We start from the raw sequence: 20,013 nt of genomic DNA on the forward strand, positions 1-20,013 counted from the left end.
TACTTTCTATCAACTGTAGCTCTGTCTGAATATTAATGCATATAGTTTCTAATATATTTTGTTTTCAAATCTTTAATTTATGAAGCTATAACTGTTGCTAAAAATGTGGGTGGCAACCAAAGTGAAAGAATTGCTCCTGCAAGCGATCAGCATGAAATGCCTCTAATCCCCAAGGAAATGTGCCTACTTTGCAATTAATGTTAATGGGCTTTTTATTGTGGATCATTTATGTTTTTTTGGAATACTTCGAATTTTGTTAAACTTTAATTTAGGTTGAACAAACTTTTATAACTTTTCTAAAATATCAAAATGTTGAGTATACATTTTTAAATATATATTCATCAAAGTGTTTGATATTTGTTTTTTTTATATATACAATGAACATGGAGAAAGAGACGTTCAATATAATTTTGAAGCACACCAAATTCATTTTCAGGAAAATTAGTCAAACGTCAATTTCAACATCTCTCTTTCCCAATCAGACTCGGCCTCTTGATTTGGCACTCGGCCATTGAGTCATTTGACAGTTGAGCCACTCAAACCTCTTAGCATCGGACCACTCGGATTATCTTCTGAGCACTGGATCAGTCATGATCCACTTGAACTCGGCTCCTTGACTTAGTGCTTACGCACCTGACTTAAGCAGATGACTTGCCACTTCACCTCTTCACTTGGCAGTCAACACTCGGTAGCTTGGGTATTAGAGTCATTTGGAAGTCAGCCTACTTGGTTGCTTAACACTAGGCCTACTCGTATCTCTCGACTCTCGGGCCGCTCGACAATCGACCCACTTGGCATCTCAAAATTCTGCCTACTTCGGCCACTTGGAACAGCCTAGTTGACGATCGTGCGGGCCACTTAGCACTTAGTCCACTCAACACTCGGGTCACTTGGCACTCAATGCTCAACTTGCTGATCAAGTCAAGTCACTCGACACTCGGCTAATTCGGGTACTCACTAGCTCATGTAATCGACATTTGATCGACTCGGATACTCAATTTATTCAACCTTCCTAATAACTCAAACATTCCAAACAACTCACCATTCCTAATTTGGCAACTTGTCAAAAGCTTTCGACATGTAAGTCTGAATTTAATTTTTACAAATTTTAAATTTAATATATATTCTCTATAACTCAGGCTACCATTTTAAAAAATTTTAAAAGTAGTTAAGAGGTCAAACGTACTGAAAATTTTATACTTTTAAATATTTTTAATTTTTTAAAAATATGTAATATTTTAATGAATATTTATTGATAGATTAAGTTGTCAATTACATGTAATGGAGTTATTTATGAGAATTAAAGTCATATACAATGGCAACCATCTAAGCGTATAACACACATTTTTTTTTTTTGAGGGGGGATTAAACAACTATATATACATTTACAAAAAAAAAAAAATACCATAACTAGCAACTATAGATTATTTTTATTATTATTATTTTTTTCAATTTGGAGTACTAAATAATAAAACATTTAACTTATATTTACACGTAGAGTGAGTGGACGTTCATCTTATCGATCCAGCCATTTTGAAGCAGATAAGCTACTGATTTTAATGAATTAAGACATTCTGTCAGTCTGTCAGTCTGTCGAGCGGGTGGATCGAAGACAGTGCCTAATCCAACTTCACAGAGTCAACGCTTATATGCATCTGCCATGGTTGAATTCCATCAAGTGGAGACAGTCAACTTTTCCATTCCAGATCGAACTACACTAAACGCAAAAATTAATGCAGATCAATCAGTGAGTGGGCGCACCCTTCAACAGTGGCGGCCGCTCTTGGCCCTCCTCAGTCAGCTGTCTGGTGGCAGACAGGTTTTATCCCAAGCGTCCTTGTTCATCATCTCCTAGAACATACACCTTGACTAGAACCTAGCTAAATTAACATTTTAATCCATCTCCTCTAATGTGTAGCATACAACAACAATATGTTCTGCCTTTGGGTCTGCATAGGACTTGTTAGATAAGGATGATAATTGGCAGAATTGTCTGCATAGATTTGGATGGTGGCCGGCCTACTCTAAATTCTGTACACCTTTATATATGATGATCCATCACGAGAGAACTTAATTGGCCATAAAGAATTAAAGATGCCACAACTCGCATGATATGTACAAGTGATTTGTTCTGAAAAAGTAGATATGGAATTGATACTTGTTTCCTTCCAGAATGCCTTCATTTCCATCAAAGAATATCGCCAAATTATTAACTCAAGAACTACAAAGAAAGTGAAAGTAGTTATGAATATTGTTCACCTCATCGATCGTTCCTGTAACTTTCAATTGGATAAGCTGCTGATTTGAGTGAAGACATATTCTGACAGGTAGCTAGATTGAAGATGAAGACTCAAGCCAATGTTCCAATTTGATCCAGTCGATGGATGCATGCCATGGTTAAATTCCATAGCACATTATAAGTCAACTGCTAGTTCCTCTACAACTTTGTTCTGCAAGTTCGTAGCTAGAGCACAATGAGTTCCAACTTCAACTCCATGTCATCTTCAACCGACGTTGTAGCCATATCAAACACGTCGATTAAAGCAAAGCAAAGCAAAGGGAGTGAACATGCCCTTCAACAGTGCTCTTGGCCCTCAGTACTATGTCTGGTGGCAGACAGGCTTTATCTCAACTAGTCTCCAAGTGTCATTGTGAGTCTTGATGAAATTGTGATCCTGAATGGTAGAATCCTATTCGCATTGTGATTTGGATGATGAAATTATGATTATATCAATATAATTCTTTTTTTTTTTCTATTCCACTAGTGTACAAGATCTTTGCATAAAGAGAATAAGAAGAAATATTTGATTTGGAATTATTATGAATTTCTTTAGCTTTTATACTATCAGATCGGTTCTTGTTCGTCCAGCTTAGTTTTAATTCAGAATCATGAAGGACACTAATATAATTATTGATAATTTAGATTTTCAATTTTTCAAACAGACTAATATATGATCAATATGATTTTACGAAAATTTTCCATCGACTACTAAGATAAATCAAGAAGCACTCGCAAAGACCTATTTAAGCGGTCAACGTTCTTAATTAGAATTATCATTCTAATAGAGAAAAATCCCTATAGTGCCTCACAGTTTAAATTTAACTCTTAGATATCTGATTAATCATTTGAAAAGTTTAATAATTGTACAATTATCCTGGGCATGATACACATTGTTATGAGACTATAAGAGAATGCAATAGTGCATAATTTACATTATTTTGAACCTTTATTTTAGCTAAAACATAAAAAATAGTTTAAAATTATAAATAAAGACTAAAACACTATATAATTATTAGAGGTGTAATTTGGGTCGGTTATTAATTAAATAGATTAAATTTAAAATAAAAAAATTTGAATAAATTGAACCAATCCAATTTTATCATGAAAATCTAACAAACCTAATAAAAAAATAATTAATTCAGTTAGTTACCAAATGAATCGATTTTTTTAATAGGCGGTTGATATTTAATCAGTTTAATCGATTTTTTGAATTTTAAAATCAAAATTAAATGAAATAAACTAAAATAATGAAGATTTTTTTTTTTTAAAAAAATAAATTTCTGAACCAACCGAATCTTACTTTCGAATTTGATCGGTTTGGTTTCAATTTAACCGATCTTTTGGGTGCACTAAGTGTAATAGTGTTCATATGATATGATTTTAAATATTTTTATTTGGTAAGACATTTGATTTATAAAAAAATAAAATCAACAAATAAATATAATAAACATTATCCGAATACTAATAGTACTACAATGATTCACATACATATGACATGATTTGAAGCCCTTTTTATCTAAATAACTCAAAATCATAGTTAAAGAGTTTTTATGGAATATATTTACCAAAATATCGTTTGTGTGAGAATCTTGGGCTTCTTCTGATTACCATGGTTAGGAAAACTATCCAAACCAATGTGCACACACAATTTAAAAGAGGGATTTGGGTGAAGGAATATTTTAATTATCTCACTTTGATAAATACAAAATCAAAATCATGGCACATTTGGAATAATATTAATATTTACATGGGGTGTTGCTATAATAAAATATCAAATTTAATTAACTTTATGTAATCTATATATCGAGTCATGGGGTCCAATTTAGACAGCCAACATGAGCTGCCCTCACTAGATATATATATATATTTCCCTAAGCTACCATAACTTATCACTGGAGTAGTATACAAGTTATTTCTCCATCCTCAAGTAGTTTTCAAGTTATTTCCAACCGTTATTCATTTTTATTTAAAAATAAAAAGTTAATTCTACAACAATCTAACAACCTACTAACTAAAAGTAGATCATACGTACTCCTCCCTACTTCATTTTATTACACTGGAAAAAAAAAGAACAGGTCATTTGCGAGCTTTTTTTTTTTAAAAATCATCACAAAAATAATTTGTCATAAATAATTCATTGACAAACTCTACGATGAAAAGATTAAAATTCATCATCAATTTTATGACATTTTTTTCATCATCAAATTCATTGTAATTTCATAATAAAAACAAAATTCAAAAGTCACCGCACTCAAATCTAAGACGAAAATATGTTTTCATCCCAGATTTAGCCAAGACTTAAGTTTTCATCGTGGATTTGCAACGAAAATGAATTTGTTGTCAAATCTAAGACGAATATTGTTTCGTTGTTAATCTGTGATGAATATATTTTCGTTGTCAATCTGCGACAGAAAATAGATTCATCACATAAGTACGATGCATAGTAGTTTTATAATAATTTGACGATGAAAACTTTTCATCACCAAATTTGTTGTAAAATGCTAATATTTTACCTAGAACCTGTCCATTTTCTATGATTTATCTTGTTTACATAATACATCATATCATATTCACAACATACATATCCTATTCACAACATACACCTGTTTATAACATATACATCCTATTTAATATCATATCATATCTTATTCACAACATACACATCCTATTTAACATTTCAAACCAAATCTACAATCATACAAGTCAAAAACAAACATATCCATAAGGATTGATACCATACAAACAAGTCAAATCCATACATATTGAAAATTCACACAATAGGATCGATTCATGGGGTGCTAGGGGGGATCAAGTTATTTAAAAATCTTTTTTTTTTTTTTGTCATTTTTAAAACAAATACGCAACTGTAGAAATTAAGAAAAGGAAAAACTAATCATATTATTAGATCTTAAAATTGATACAAAGTATAAGATCTTATATAGTTAAGTTAAGAAAGCCTAAACTCTATAAAAAATGAAAAAAAGTCCAAATTGTCCTAAAAGCTATAAATAAATAAATATATAATCTAGTATCCCCCTCAAACTCACGTTGTTATAGCTAGAAGCATTGAAAGTTTGTCAGATAAGAAATGAAAATGTGAAGCGGAATGTGCCTTGGTAACATATCAGCACTTTGTAGCTTTGAAGGAACAAAAGATAATGTGATGGTGCCAATCTGAAGATGATGATGAGTAATGTGACAATCAATTTCAATATGTTTCGTCCTCTCATGAAAAACTGAATTGCATGTAATTTGAATAACATTATGATTATCACAATATAACGGAGTAGGTTGATGAAGAGAGACACCCATATCCGCAAGCAACCAACACAATCCAACTATCTCACAAGTAGTTGAGGCCATGGCACGATACTCAGCTTCTGTAGAAGATCTAGAAATAACATCTTACTTTTTACTCTTCTAAGAAATGAGGGAATCACCAAGAAAAATGCAGAAACCAGTGATAGATTTATGATATGTAGGATCACCATCTCAATCCGCATCAGAGTATGTATGCAACTTAAGAGATGGAGTAGAAGGAAATAAAAGGCTTTGAAATTGAGTGCCACGAAGATACTTGAGAATACGAAGAACAACAACCCAATGAACTGTAGTTGGTGCAGTGACAAATTGACTAACCACATGAACAACATATACAATATCTAGACGAGCCACGGTGAGATAAACCAAGCTTCCAACAATAGTTCTATACTGTAACGCCCCGCCCCTCCTGCTAAGGCCACGGGGGTTACTTTACCATACTTACTAATTACAGCGGAAGTCTTATTCGTAAAATTTTAAAACTTTTCTTTAGCTTTTAAATCACCATGACAAATCATCTAACATATAAACCACACAGCATACTTAACATATTTTTGAGACATGATACTCAAACACATAATAAAATGTCATGGATTTATGAAATAGTGACATAAAGCTAGGTATAATTATCAAACTGTAGCGCCCCGCCCCTCTTGCTAAGGCCACGGGGGTTACTTTACCATACTTACTTACTAATTACAGCGGAAGTCTTATTCGTAAAATTTTAAAACTTTTCTTTAGCTTTTAAATCACCATGACAAATCATCTAACATATAAACCACACAGCATACTTAACATATTTTTGAGACATGATACTCAAACACATAATAAAATGTCATGGATTTATGAAGTAGTTGTTGGTGCGGTTAGCACTAACGATTTAACCCAGGTTTTGATGAATGAAAAATATGTTAAGTTAGGTTTATTGTTAATCTAACACTCTGATCGAGTGCGCAGGACAAGTCCAGACAGGTCGACGGGATGACCGGATGTCTGACACGAAGCCCAGCTAGGTCGACGGGCTGACCGGATAGCTGACACGAAGTCCAAGCGGGTCGACGGGCTGACCGGACGCTTAGGCACGAAGCCCAGCTAGGTCAACGGGCTGACCGGATAGCTGGCACGAAGTCCAGACGGGTCGACGGGCTGACCGGACGTCTGGTAAGTCACTGGAGGGGAGTGACTGCGAGGACGCGTTCCCAGGAAGGGAACATTAGGCGTCGATCCGGCTTAGATCCATTTCAGATATCTAAGTCGAGATCGTGACTAGATTCCGGTCTCGGAAAGACGGAATCTAAGTCATACTTTTTCTGTTAATTCATACGTTATAAATTGTGCTAACAATCTGTGTTGCAGGATATATTTTGCCTCGGACTAACCTTGTTTTACAGGAGAAGGAATCTCTGGAAAAAGGTGGTCCGAGCGCCCGGAGGGGATTCGGGCGCCCGGAAGGGATCCGGGCGCCCAGAGGGGATCCGGGCGCCCGGAGACAACTTTTATCCTCTGCGCCGTCTCGCCACGTGGAGCATCCTGACTGGACTTGCCACGTCGCACCAGGGCGCCCGGAAGGGATCCAGGCGCCCAGAGCAGCATATAAAAGAAGCCCTATGGGTGGAGCTTCAATATCATCTCAGAATTCCCAGATTGCTTTGCTGCTCTGTGCTCCAGCGACGCTAACAAAGCTCCGACAACGCGCCCTTGCTCTTTAAGCTTTCTTTTCTGTCGGTATAGCTTTGTGTTTTGTTTCATTAGCATTTCTTGCACTCTTTTTGTAATCACATTCGAATTGCTAGTGATTGCCCAACGAAAGTGGTCAAGGACCACGGGCCTTCGAGTAGGAGTCGTCACAGGCTCCGAACGAAGTAAAATCAATTGTGTTCATTTACTTTTCCGCTGCGTACTTTTACACTCGAGTTTTCGAATCGATATTCACCCCCCCTCTATCGAACGATCACGGTCCTACAAGTGGTATCAGAGTAGGTACCGCTCTGATTTGGTGCAACCACCAATCAGACAGGGGGTGAAAAATTAATCTTTTTTTTCGATTTTTAGTTTTACGTTTAATTTCAAACTAGTATTTTTACCTGTTTTGAATTTTTTTTCTCGTTGCAATTAAATCTAAATTGGTGCAACACCAATTTAGATACTTCTATTATTTTTCTTCTTCCGCACTACTAATCCAAGACCAAGTCTTGGGATTTTTGTTTTTCTTTTCTTTCTTCTGTGCGCAGGACTAAAATGTCTCAGACAGAAGGATTCAGCACAGTACGACCTCCACTCTTCAACGGGGATGACTTTCCGTACTGGAAGAAGCGCATGGAGGTTTATCTCAAAACAAACTTCGACCAGTGGATGAGCATTACGAGACCCTATAAAATTCCAGCAGACAACTCCAGGAATATACTGGATCCTGAAGACTGGACAGCAGATTTGAAGAAAAAGGCGTCAACAGAAAATAAAGCGATCAACACTCTACAGTGCGGATTAACAAGAGAAGAACTAAACAGAGTCGGTCCACACAAAAACGCTAAAGAGCTGTGGGACAAATTGATCGAGCTGCACGAGGGAACGAGCGACGCCAAGGTAACAAAACGAGACCTGCTTTTAAATAAAATTCTTAATATAAAAATGCAGGAAGGTGAAACGGCGAATCAGCTCCACGCGAGGATCAAGGACATCCTCAACGGGCTTCATGCGATAGGCCACCAGATGGAAAATAGAGACTTAATAAGGTACGCATTAAATGCTTTTCCACGTAATAGTTTGTGGGCATCAATCGTAGATGCCTACAAAATTTCTAAAAATCTCTCTAAGTTAAAATTAGACGAGCTTTTCTGTGAATTAGAATTACATGAACAAACTAATGCTGGAGCCGAGAAAGGTATAGCTTTATTTGCAGGTTCCTCCAAAGAAAAGAAGAGCAAGCCTGAATATGAAGAAGATTTCGACCGAGACTCCGAAGACGAAGAGCACCTGGTGAACTTGGTAAGAAAAATGTTCACCAGGAGAAAAAGGAGCTTCAGCAAAAAGGACCTTCAAAAGATCAGTTCTCCCTCAGAACAAAATAACGTGACTTGCTTCGGCTGCAATAAAAAGGGACACTACAAGAACGAATGCCCAAAACTGAAGTTCGACAAACCGAAGTCAACCAAAAAGAAGGCCCTCAAAGCAACGTGGGACGACTCCTCGGACGAATCGGAGGAAGAAGAGTAGAAACATCAGAGCCACCTCGCACTGATGGCCCGCGAAGCTGAAACAGAAGACGAGTCGGAAGATGAAGACGGGTCTGAACCCGAGTCTGTACTCGTTTCCGAAGGCTCAAATGAGGTATATTTTAATTTAAACAAATTTTTTTTTAGAATTATTTCCTGTTTAAATAGTAAATTAATTAAAATAGAAAATGAAAACAAATCACTTCTTGAGGAAAATCAAAACCTCAAGGAACAAATAAAAAATTCAAATCCAACTCAAGATCTAACACTTGAGGAGGAGAATTTATCATTAAAAAATGATATTAACAATTTAAAAGAAATGCTAGAAAAATTTACAACAAGATAAAAAAATCTTGACTTAATCCTGAACAATAAAAAAACATGTTATAATAAAACCGGACTCGGATACAAGTCAAACTCAAATAAAACTTTTAAGTCATTAATAACTCAATACAAATCAACTAATCAAGTTTGGGTTCCAAAAGCGTGTTTGACCACGCAAGTAGGACTTAATCAATATTATATACCTAAAGAAAAAGTATATTATATAAACTCGATTAAACCAAATAAAAAACCAAAATACAAACCTAAATCGAAAAATTCAAAATTTAAAACTCAACAAAATATAAACTATCACCAAGTTAATTACAATTATAAAAGAAACAGACACAAACCTAAAACGAAAATTTAAATTAAAGGTCAATAATTCAGGGGGAGGCTCCAGAATAGCTGACACCTCCAAAATTAACTAACTCGGCAGGGTAATTAGGATTAGTTAAAAAGAGACCAAGTTTAACTTGAATCATGGTACTGGTGAAGTTTTTGGATGATAGTACGTTAGGGAAGCTTGGGCATCGCATGTCTAGAAAGATATGGTTTCGATCTGGTGCATTTGGCCAAGTGGAACTGACCGAAGCTACCCTTAAATGAATCCTAACCAGTTAGACCAAGATTTAGTACTAAGCTCCGTGGACAGGACTATTCGGAAAACCTCGAAAGGTTGGTTACTACTAATGACGTCCATGTGACTCACCAAGCTTAGAAGTTTATCCGAAGATTGCCTATTTGTGGAGACCAAAGCTAAATCTGAATCTAACACAAGTTAAACCAAAACTCCATAATTAAAAATCCAATTTTATCTCACAAAATCATAGGATTCCCTGATTGATAATATAGATCGGGTGAGATGAACAAGGCTTAAATTTGTTTAATTAAAAATTAATTTCAAAATTTTAATTTCAAACTTAAAAATTAATTTCAAAATTTTAATTTCAAACTTAAAAATTAATTTCAAAATTTTAATTTCAAACTTAAAAAATTAATTTCAAAATTTTAATTTTAAACATAAAAATTAATTTCAAAATTTTAATTTCAAACTTAAAAATTAATTTCAAAATTTTAGTTTAAAAATTAATTTCAAAATTTTAATTTTAAACTTAAAAATTAATTTCAAAATTTTAATTTCAAACTTAAAAATTAATTTCAAAATTTTAATATCAAACTTAAAAATTAATTTCAAAATTTTAATTTCAAACTTAAAAAATTAATTTCAAAATTTTAATTTCAAACTTAAAAAATTAATTTCAAAATTTTAATTTCAAACTTAAAAATTAATTTCAAAATTTTAATTTCAAACTTAAAAATTAATTTTAATTTAAAAATTAATTTCAAAATTTTAATTTTAAACTTAAAAATTAATTTCAAAATTTCAATTTCAAACTTAAAAATTAATGTCAAAACCAAACTTAAAAATTAATGTCAAAACTTTAATTTTAAACTTAAAATTAACTTAAATAATGTCTGCTCAAAAATAAAAAGACTAACTTTAAATCCTACTTACTGTAGGAAACCAAGTGGATTTTGGACAGTGGTTGCTCCAAACATATGACTGGAGATCACACCAAGTTCACTCAACTCACTTACAAAAGCTTAGGAACAATTGCCTTTGGAAACAACGGCAAACTCAAGGTAATTGGTATAGGTAATATTGAATTAAAAATAGACTTTATAATTACAAATGTTTTACTTGTTGAAAATTTTAAATATAATCTTCTGAGTATAAGTCAATTATGTGATACTAGGTATAAGGTTAAATTTCTATCCACAGAGTGTTTAATCAAACATCTAGATAATCCTACCATAAGCCTAAAAGGTTTTAGAAAAGACAACATCTATGTCATCAACTTAACCACTTCTTCCATTAAGTGTTATTTAACACAAAAATAAGAAACATGGTTATGACATAGAAGAATGTCTCATACCAACTTTAGAAATATAAGCAAATTAAATGGACTAGTGAGAGGCTTACCAAAATTACCTAACATAGATTCAACCATATGTAATGCTTGTCAACAAGGTAAACAAACTAAATTCACTCACAAACCAATAAATCAGCCACAAACCAACTCAATATTAGAACTTCTACACTTAGATCTTTTTGACTCCCATGGAGTCAAATCCATAAATGGAAACTTATACTGTTTAGTCATAATAGATGATTATTCTAGGTTTACTTGGGTAAAATTCTTAAAACATAAAGATGAAACTTTTGAAATCTTTACAAACTTTTGCAAACAGATTGAAAATGAAAAAGATCTTAAAATTAAAAGAATTAGGAGTGATAATGGGGGAGAATTTAAAAATCATAATTTTAACAAATTCTGTCTTGAAAATGGCTACCATCACGAATTTTCATGGCCTAAAACCCCCCCAACAAAATGGAATTGTAGAAAGAAAAAATAGAACCTTACTAGAAGCCTCTAGAACTATGTTAAATGAATATAACCTACCTAAATATTTCTGGGCAGAAGCTGTTAGCACAACCTGCTATGTGCAAAATAGAACAACATTAAATAAAAGACATAATAAAACCTTCTTTGAAATATTTTATAACAAACAACCTAACATAAAATATTTTAAAGTATTTGGGTGTCCAGCCTTCATCCTAAATACTAGAGAACATTTAGGAAAATTCACCTCTAAAGTAGAAAATGAAATTTTGTAGGATATTCTCTAAACAGTAGGGGTTACAGAATATATAACAAAATTACGCTAAAAATCGAGGAAACCACAAATGTAAAATTTGAAGAAACCCAAGGACAAAATCAACTTCAACCTACTGAAATTAATGATTCTGAAGAAACCAATAAATCCCTAGACTATGAAGAAGATGAACACACTCAAGAAAATCAACCCCCTAGAACTATAAAAGTAAATCCTAACCATCCAACTGATCAAATAATTGGTGACCCAGACCTAAGGGTTCAAACCAGATCATCTTTTAGGAACCTGAGTCAAATCTCCCTGATTTCAAAAATCGAACCCAAAACTGTAGATGAATCCCTACTAGACCCAGACTGGATTATAGCTATGCAAGAAGAACTAGCCCAATTTGAGCGTAATGAAGTTTGGGACCTAGTACCACCACCTAAGAATAAGAAAATAATAGAAACAAAATGGGTATTCAGAAACAAATTAAGTGAAACTGGGGAAATTACTAGAAATAAGGCTAGACTAGTTGCCAAAGGGTTTAGTCAGGTTGAAGGACTTGACTATGATGAGACCTATGCCTCAGTAGCCAGATTAGAATCCATTAGAATGTTACTAAGTTATGCAGCCCACAAGGGATTCAAACTATACCAAATGGATGTTAAGTCTGCCTTTCTTAATGGACTAATTAAAGAAGAAGTTTATGTAGGTCAGCCTCCTGGGTTTGAAAGTCTAGAACACCCTGATTATGTTTTTAAGTTAAAGAAAGCATTATATGGACTTAAACAAGCACCCAGGGCATGGTATGAAAGGCTAACATCTTACTTAACATCTAAAGGATTCAACTAAGGTCAAATTGACCCAACCTTGTTTGTTAAATCATTAAATACAGACATATTTATTGCACAAATATATGTAGATGATATAATATTTGGTTCAACAAATTCAGAATTTTTAGAAGAATTTATTAATCTAATGGAAAAAGAATTTGAAATGAGCTTAGTAGGAAAATTAACTTATTTCTTAGGATTACAAATCAAACAAACAAATGAAGGAAATTATATTTATCAACACAAATACACTAAAGAATTACTTAAAAAATTCGGAATGGAAAATACAAAAGAAATAGAAACACCTATGGCAGTAAACACAATCTTAGATAATGACCCAAATGGAAAACCAGTTGATTTAAAATATTATAAGAGTGCAATAGGTAGCCTACTGTACTTAACCCGATATTTTATTTGCAGTTAGTATGTGTGCTAGATACCAAACTTGTGCTAAGGAATCCCATTTGACACAAGTTAAAAGAATTTTTAGATATCTTAAGGGAACAACAAATGTAGGAATTTGGTATCCTAGGACCAATAATTTTGAACTAATAGGATATTCTGACTCAGATTATGCTGGATGTAAATTAGACCACAAAAGCACAAGTGGTGGATGCCAATTATTAGGTTCATCACTTGTCAACTGGTTTAGTAGAAAGCAACATTGTGTTGCTCTATCTACCACTGAGTCAGAATACATAGCTATAGGCGAATGTGTTGCACAATTATTATGGATGATGCATACTCTAAAAGATTTCAACTTAAATATCACAAATGTAAAAGTATTAATTGACAACATAAGTTCAATTAATTTAACCAAGAACCCTGTGTATCATTCAAGAACCAAACATATTGAAATTAGGCACCACTTTATCAGGGATCATGTTACTAAAGGTGATATTGAACTCAAATACATTGAGTCCAAATCAAATTTAGCTGACATTTTCACAAAACCACTCCCTGAAAGTGAATTTAGCAACTTACGTCAAAAATTAGGGATGTGCTTAATAGACTAGGGTTTTTCAAAATCATTTTCAAAAATTGTTTTCAGATTATAAGTTAAACCTGTTTGTTTTCAAAACTTTCCATTTTTAGATTTTCAAAAACAGTTTTGGCCTTAGACTAGTTTTTGAATTCTTAGAAAGCATGTACCCATAGGTCTAGTTTTGAGCATCTCACCAAAACCCTAGGCTTGCCTTGCTTGTGTTTGCCAAACAATAGAAAGGAGTGAGATGCATAGGCCACTTGCCTAAGACTTAAGATGCTTATTTCAGTGCATCGACATAAGTCTGGGCGTTAAAAACAAAATATATATTAATCAAGTTAAGATTGACCTTAACTTGACTAACCAAGTGAAAGCTGCTATCTTTTGATAAGTCAGTCAGTAACTAACTGGTTAGACATTTGATTTGATGTCAGGTCCAGGGGGAGGAATCAATTAAAATTTTTTGATTTTTCAAAACATTTTTTTTTAAAAAAAATTTCTTAAACCTATTTTTGAAAACTAAGTTATTGAATTTCAAAATTAGACGTAGTTTTGAAAATTGAATTTAAAAATCTAGTTCTGAGAATTTGACTTTACTTAATTCTACTTAATTCTACAAAAATTATTTTTTGTAAACTAAACGTAAGTTTATAAACTAAGTCTTTTTAATTTTTTTTTAATTTTTTACAAACTTGAAAATTAGACTTCAATCAATCTTGAAATATATTTTAAAACTTAGCTTTGAAATCTTGCTTATGTTTGAAAAGAGTTGAAACCTGTTTTAAATTTTTTTTTTGAAATTTAGAACTTATTTAGAAGCTATACTTGAAAAATTAGCTATTTTTCACAAAACTTAGCCTTTAAATCTAAATTTTTTTATATACACCTATTTTTGAAAACTAGCTTTAAAAAAAATCAAGTCTTTTATGTTCTTAAGTCTTGAAAGTTGAATCCTTTACCAACTCAGTTTTAGAAAATCAATTTTACCTAGTTTTGAAAAATAGATCTTTTAAACTTGTCTCAAAACTTAGCTCTTTTACAAAAGATAAATTACTAAATTTAACTCCCCCAGATTAACTTGACATGACTCCTTACTTTGTCTGAAGTCTGTATTTTTAATTACTTTAAACATGCTTATTTTTGATGAATGCCAAAGGGGGAGGGTTAGGTGGGTTAAGTTAGCCAAACCAATTGAAAATACAAACTAACTTAAAAACCTCCACATATTGATGTTATCTGTTTTTCTTTCAAATGTCTTCACTAACTTAACCAGGTTGTCATTTCATCAAAAAGGGTGAGATTATTGGTGCGGTTAGCACTAACGATTTAACCCAGGTTTTGATGAATGATAAATAGGTTAAGTTAGGTTTATTGTTGATCTAACACTCTGATCGAGTGCGCAGGATAAGTCCAGACAGGTCGACGGGATGACCGGATGTCTGGCACGAAGCCCAGCTAGGTCGACGGGCTGACCGGATAGCTGGCGAGGGGTCCAAGCGGGTCGACGGGCTGACCGGACGCTTGGCGAGAAGTCCAAGCGGGTCGACGGGCTGACCGGACGCTTGGCGAGAAGTCCAGACGGGTCGACGGGCTGACCGGGCGTCTGGCAGGTAAGTGAGGTAAGTCACTGGAGGGGAGTGACTGCGAGGACGTATTCCTAGGAAGGGAACATTAGGCGTCGATCCGGCTTAGATCCATTTCGGATATCTAAGTCGAGATCGTGACTAGATTCCGGTCTCGGAAAGACGGAATCTAAGTCATACTTTTTCTGTTAATTCATACGTTATAAATTGTGCTAACAATCTGTGTTGCAGGATATATTTTGCCTCAGACTAACCTTGTTTTGCAGGAGAAGGAATCTCTGGAAAAAGGAGGTCCGGGCGCCCGGAGGTCCGGGCGCCCGGAGGCAACTTTTATCCTCTGCGTCGCCTCGCCATGTGGAGCATCCTGCCTGGACTTGCCACGTCACACCAGGGCGCCTGGAAGGGATCCAGGCGCCCAGAGCAGCATATAAAAGAAGCCCCAGGGGTGGAGCTTCAATATCATCTCAGAATTCCCAGATTGCTTTGCTGCTCTGTGCTCCAGCGACGCTAACAAAGCTCCGACAACACGCCCTTGCTCTTTAAGCTTTCTTTTCTGTCGGTATAGCTTTATGTTTTGTTTCATTAGCATTTCTTGCACTCTTTTTGTAATCACATTCGAATTGCTAGTGATTGCCCAACGAAAGTGGTCAAGGACCACGGGCCTTCGAGTAGGAGTCGTCACAGGCTCCGAACGAAGTAAAATCAATTGTGTTCATTTACTTTTCCGCTGCGTACTTTTACACTCAAGTTTTCGAATCGATATTCACCCCCCCTCTATCGAACGATCACGGTCCTACAGTAGTGACATAAAGCTAGGCATAATTCTTATTTTTATGAAAGCAGGTCTTTTCTTTTTCGTTAGCCAAATCACTGCCACACACATCCTTCTAGCCCCTCCTGCTGCTCCCCTAGTTCATCCATCCCTTGCCCTTATCTGTAGTACAAGAAAGTAAGCTGTGAGCACTCATGGCTCAGTAAGTTCCTTTCCTACTCACAAAAACCGTATAGCATATTAAGAACACAAGTCATATCATATGGAGTTAATTTCATCATATCCTGTAGCACATCATGGCATGATCACAACATAAACATAAGATATCATAGTATCACACAACATAAACATCATACATGTCATAAGCATCATCATAAATATCATGGCATCATCATGTCATAAACATAAGGTATCATGGCATCACCTAAGGTATATGCAAGGTGAACTCTTAAACATGCATCATGAAAACATATGCAACATGTCTTTTAAAACTTATAACATACATACTTAAACATAATCTCAACATGATTAGGGCCCCGGCTTGTACCACATACATAAATGCGCGCGTCCTATGTAGGTCCAAGGTAGCAAGTCTTGAACCCTACAAGGCATACATACTAGGCCCGTTTCTTAGTCCATCGACCTAGGGGCACTTAGGAGCCCATCCCTAACGAGGCCCGTTTCTTAGTCCATCGACCCCAGGGCGCTTATGGAGCCCACCCTTGGTACAAGCCTTAAAAGTAAAGTAGCATGTCATAATAATAAAATTCTTAGCATAACTTTCATGTCATATTCATATCATGAAGAGTGCTCTTGATCCCACTTGTAGGGAAGCAACTCTTAGGCATACTTAAAGCATGTGAAATTGAGCACATAGCATATCATGAATTTGGGCACACAGCATATCATGATCACATGCATAATTAAGCACACAGCACATCATGAATTTGAGCACACAGCATATCATGATCATAAGCATATTTAAGCACACAACATATCATGATCATAAGCATAATTAAGCACACAGCACATCATAAATTTGAGCACACATCATATCATGAATTTGAGCACACAGCATATCATGGTCATAAGCATAATTAAGCACACAGCACATCATAAATTTGAGCACACAACATATCATGAATTTAGGCATATAGCACATTGTTACTCATAAGTCCTAATCACATAAATGAGTATAGCTACATAGCATATTCTTATCATGTCATAAAGCATTGCATGTGAGGCACATAAAAGATCAAAATTAGGTTTCTACCCTAATATCATGTGATGGCCGAAACATGCTAATTTGTGACCTAGTTTAGTAAGCAACATGAAAGCATATGAACCCCAAGACTTTATCATATCTTACATCATAAGGAATACTTTGAACATGTTTGGTTTGGGTTCTTAGCTTCCTAGGTCTCTACTTTCATCATGGCCGAAACTTGTAGGACTTGATGCTAGGGTTCAAGTGTCCTAAAAGCATGAGAACCTTAAACAACTTTCATAGCAAACATTCCAAGGAATAACATGAGCATAGTTGAGTTAGGTTCTAGGGTTCCTAGGCCCTTAAACATGATGTGGCCGAATGGTATAGGTCTTAAAACCAAAGTTCAAGTGTCCTAAAAAGCATGAGAACCTTAAACATATTTCATAGCAAACATTTTAAGGACTAACATGAGCATAGTTGAGTTAGGTTCTAGGTTTCCTAGGCCCTTAAACATGATATGGCCGAATGGTGTAGGACTCAAAACCAAAGTTCAAGTGTCCTAAAAAGCATGAGAACCTTAAACATATTTCATAGCAAACATTTTAAGGACTAACATGAGCATAGTTGAGTTAGGTTCTAGGTTTCCTAGGCCCTTAAACATGATATGGCCGAATGGTGTAGGACTCAAAACCAAAGTTCAAGTGTCCTAAAAAGCATGAGAACCTACACAATTTCATGGTATCATTTGTAAGGAAATAACATAAGCAATTTGGTTCAAGTTCTAATCATCCTAGGTCTTGGAACCTTAAGTGGCCGAAGGTTATAGACATGTAATCATCATTCTATGCAACAAATAAGCATAAAAGCAACAAGTTAACTTCATATCATTTCATCAAGAAGGTCATGAGCATCTTAGACTTGTTATAAATTTTCCCTAGGCTTCCCATCTTAATATGGCCGAATCTTCTTGCATATGAAATAGGGTTTATATCTTCATACAATCATGGCACATCATAATTACCCTATCTTAGAGAAACATAGCATGCTTAGTTTTAGATTTAAAGCTCTCCTAGGCTTTTAGTTTTATCATGGCCAAATACCCATGTGAAAGAAAATTAAGTTAAATCAACATACAATTGGGAACAAATATGTTAACCACACTATTATCATAGAGCACATATTATGAGTACAAGAGATCATGCTTAGTTTAGTTTTGAAGCTCTTCTAGTTCTTTTGTTCATGCTTGGCCGAAATATTAAGTTCATGAACCTATAACCCTTTTAGCGTAAAAACATAAGGATAAACTCCTACCATAATATACATGTCACAAGAAGTATATTGAGCACATCTAGTTAGGTCTTTAAACTTAGATTCTTTCTTTTGATCTTGGTTAAAAAAAAACCATGGATTTTCATGAAATAATACCTAGGTTGTTAAGAAAATCTATTTACATGAAAAATCCCTATAAGCTATTGTACCACAGGTGAGGGGAACTTACTTCCTTTTGCTTGTGGTTTCTCTTAGAGAAAAATGTTCTAGTTGCTAAAGAAAGGAAGAAGCTTCTTCTTCTTGTGCCTCCTTTGGTTTCCTTTGCTTGGAAGGGCTAGAACTTGAAGATTTCTTCTCAGAAATTAGCTTTCTTGGAGAAGAACTTAACTTAGTGTTCGGATCAAGGAGAGGGAAGACCCCTTGGTCTCGGTGGAGAAGAGAGAAGGGAGAAGGAGGAGGAAGAAGGAGAAAAATGAGAGATTTCTTTTCTCATTTTCTATTTATTCATCATGAGGGGAATTTATGCCTTCATTAATCCTTCCCTTAATTCATCCATCACTCCTCTCTTGATTCCCATGAAAATGAGGAGAGGGAAGGGTGAGGAAGGCAACTTGCCTTCTTCTTGTTCCTTCTCTTAACCAAGAGGAAGAGGAGGTAAGTCACTTGGTATTCTCTTGCTCTTTTGCTTAATTTTCTTTTATTTTTCTTCTCACCTTTAACTAAGATTCCATTCTTTCCTATCCATATGTAAATCATTATCCTAGTGGTTGTCATGCATCAATTTATCTTCATTATTTGTGGGAGGTCCAAGGTTCAAACCTTGACCTCTTCTTCTTTTTATTTCTATTATTTATTTCTTTGATTCCTCTTACTTTCATGCTCTAAAGAGATTAATGCTCATATACTTATCTTAAAATTTCGTGGGTGTTACAGTACCCCATACCTCATAGAAAGTTCATCCTCGAACTTATAATAGCTCCGGATATTTTTGTTTCATATCATCTTCTCGTTCCCACGTGGCTTCCTCATACTGTTGGCTTTGCCACAGGACCTTTACTAAGGTACTTCTTTGTTCCTTAGTCTTTTGACATCTCGATCCAATATCTGTATTGGTCGGCTCTCGTAGGTTAGGTCCTCTTGCACTTGTACTGTCCGTGGTTCAACCACTTGGTCTGTACTCGGAATACATTTCTTTAGCATCGAAACGTGGAACATGTTGTGAATGGCTGACATCTCTTGAGGTAACTCTATTTCATAAGCTACTTTGCCGATTCTTTTCAGAACCTGATATGATCCCACATAGCGCGGGCTTAGCTTTCCCTTCTTACCGAACCTCATTACTCCTTTCATAGGAGCTACCTTGAGGAATACTGAGTCTCCGACATTGAACTCCAATGTCCTTCGTCGCTTATCCGCATAATTCTTCTGTCGACTCTGAGCAGTTTCTATTCTTTGGCGGATATTCTGTATAACATGGGTGGTGTTATCGATAAGTTCCGTTTGAAATCCCATCTCTTTCTTTTCACCGCCTTCATACCAACTTATAGGGGATCTACATTTCC

Source organism: Zingiber officinale, chromosome 3B (assembly GCF_018446385.1).
Source record: "Zingiber officinale cultivar Zhangliang chromosome 3B, Zo_v1.1, whole genome shotgun sequence".
Lineage (NCBI taxonomy): Eukaryota > Viridiplantae > Streptophyta > Magnoliopsida > Zingiberales > Zingiberaceae > Zingiber > Zingiber officinale.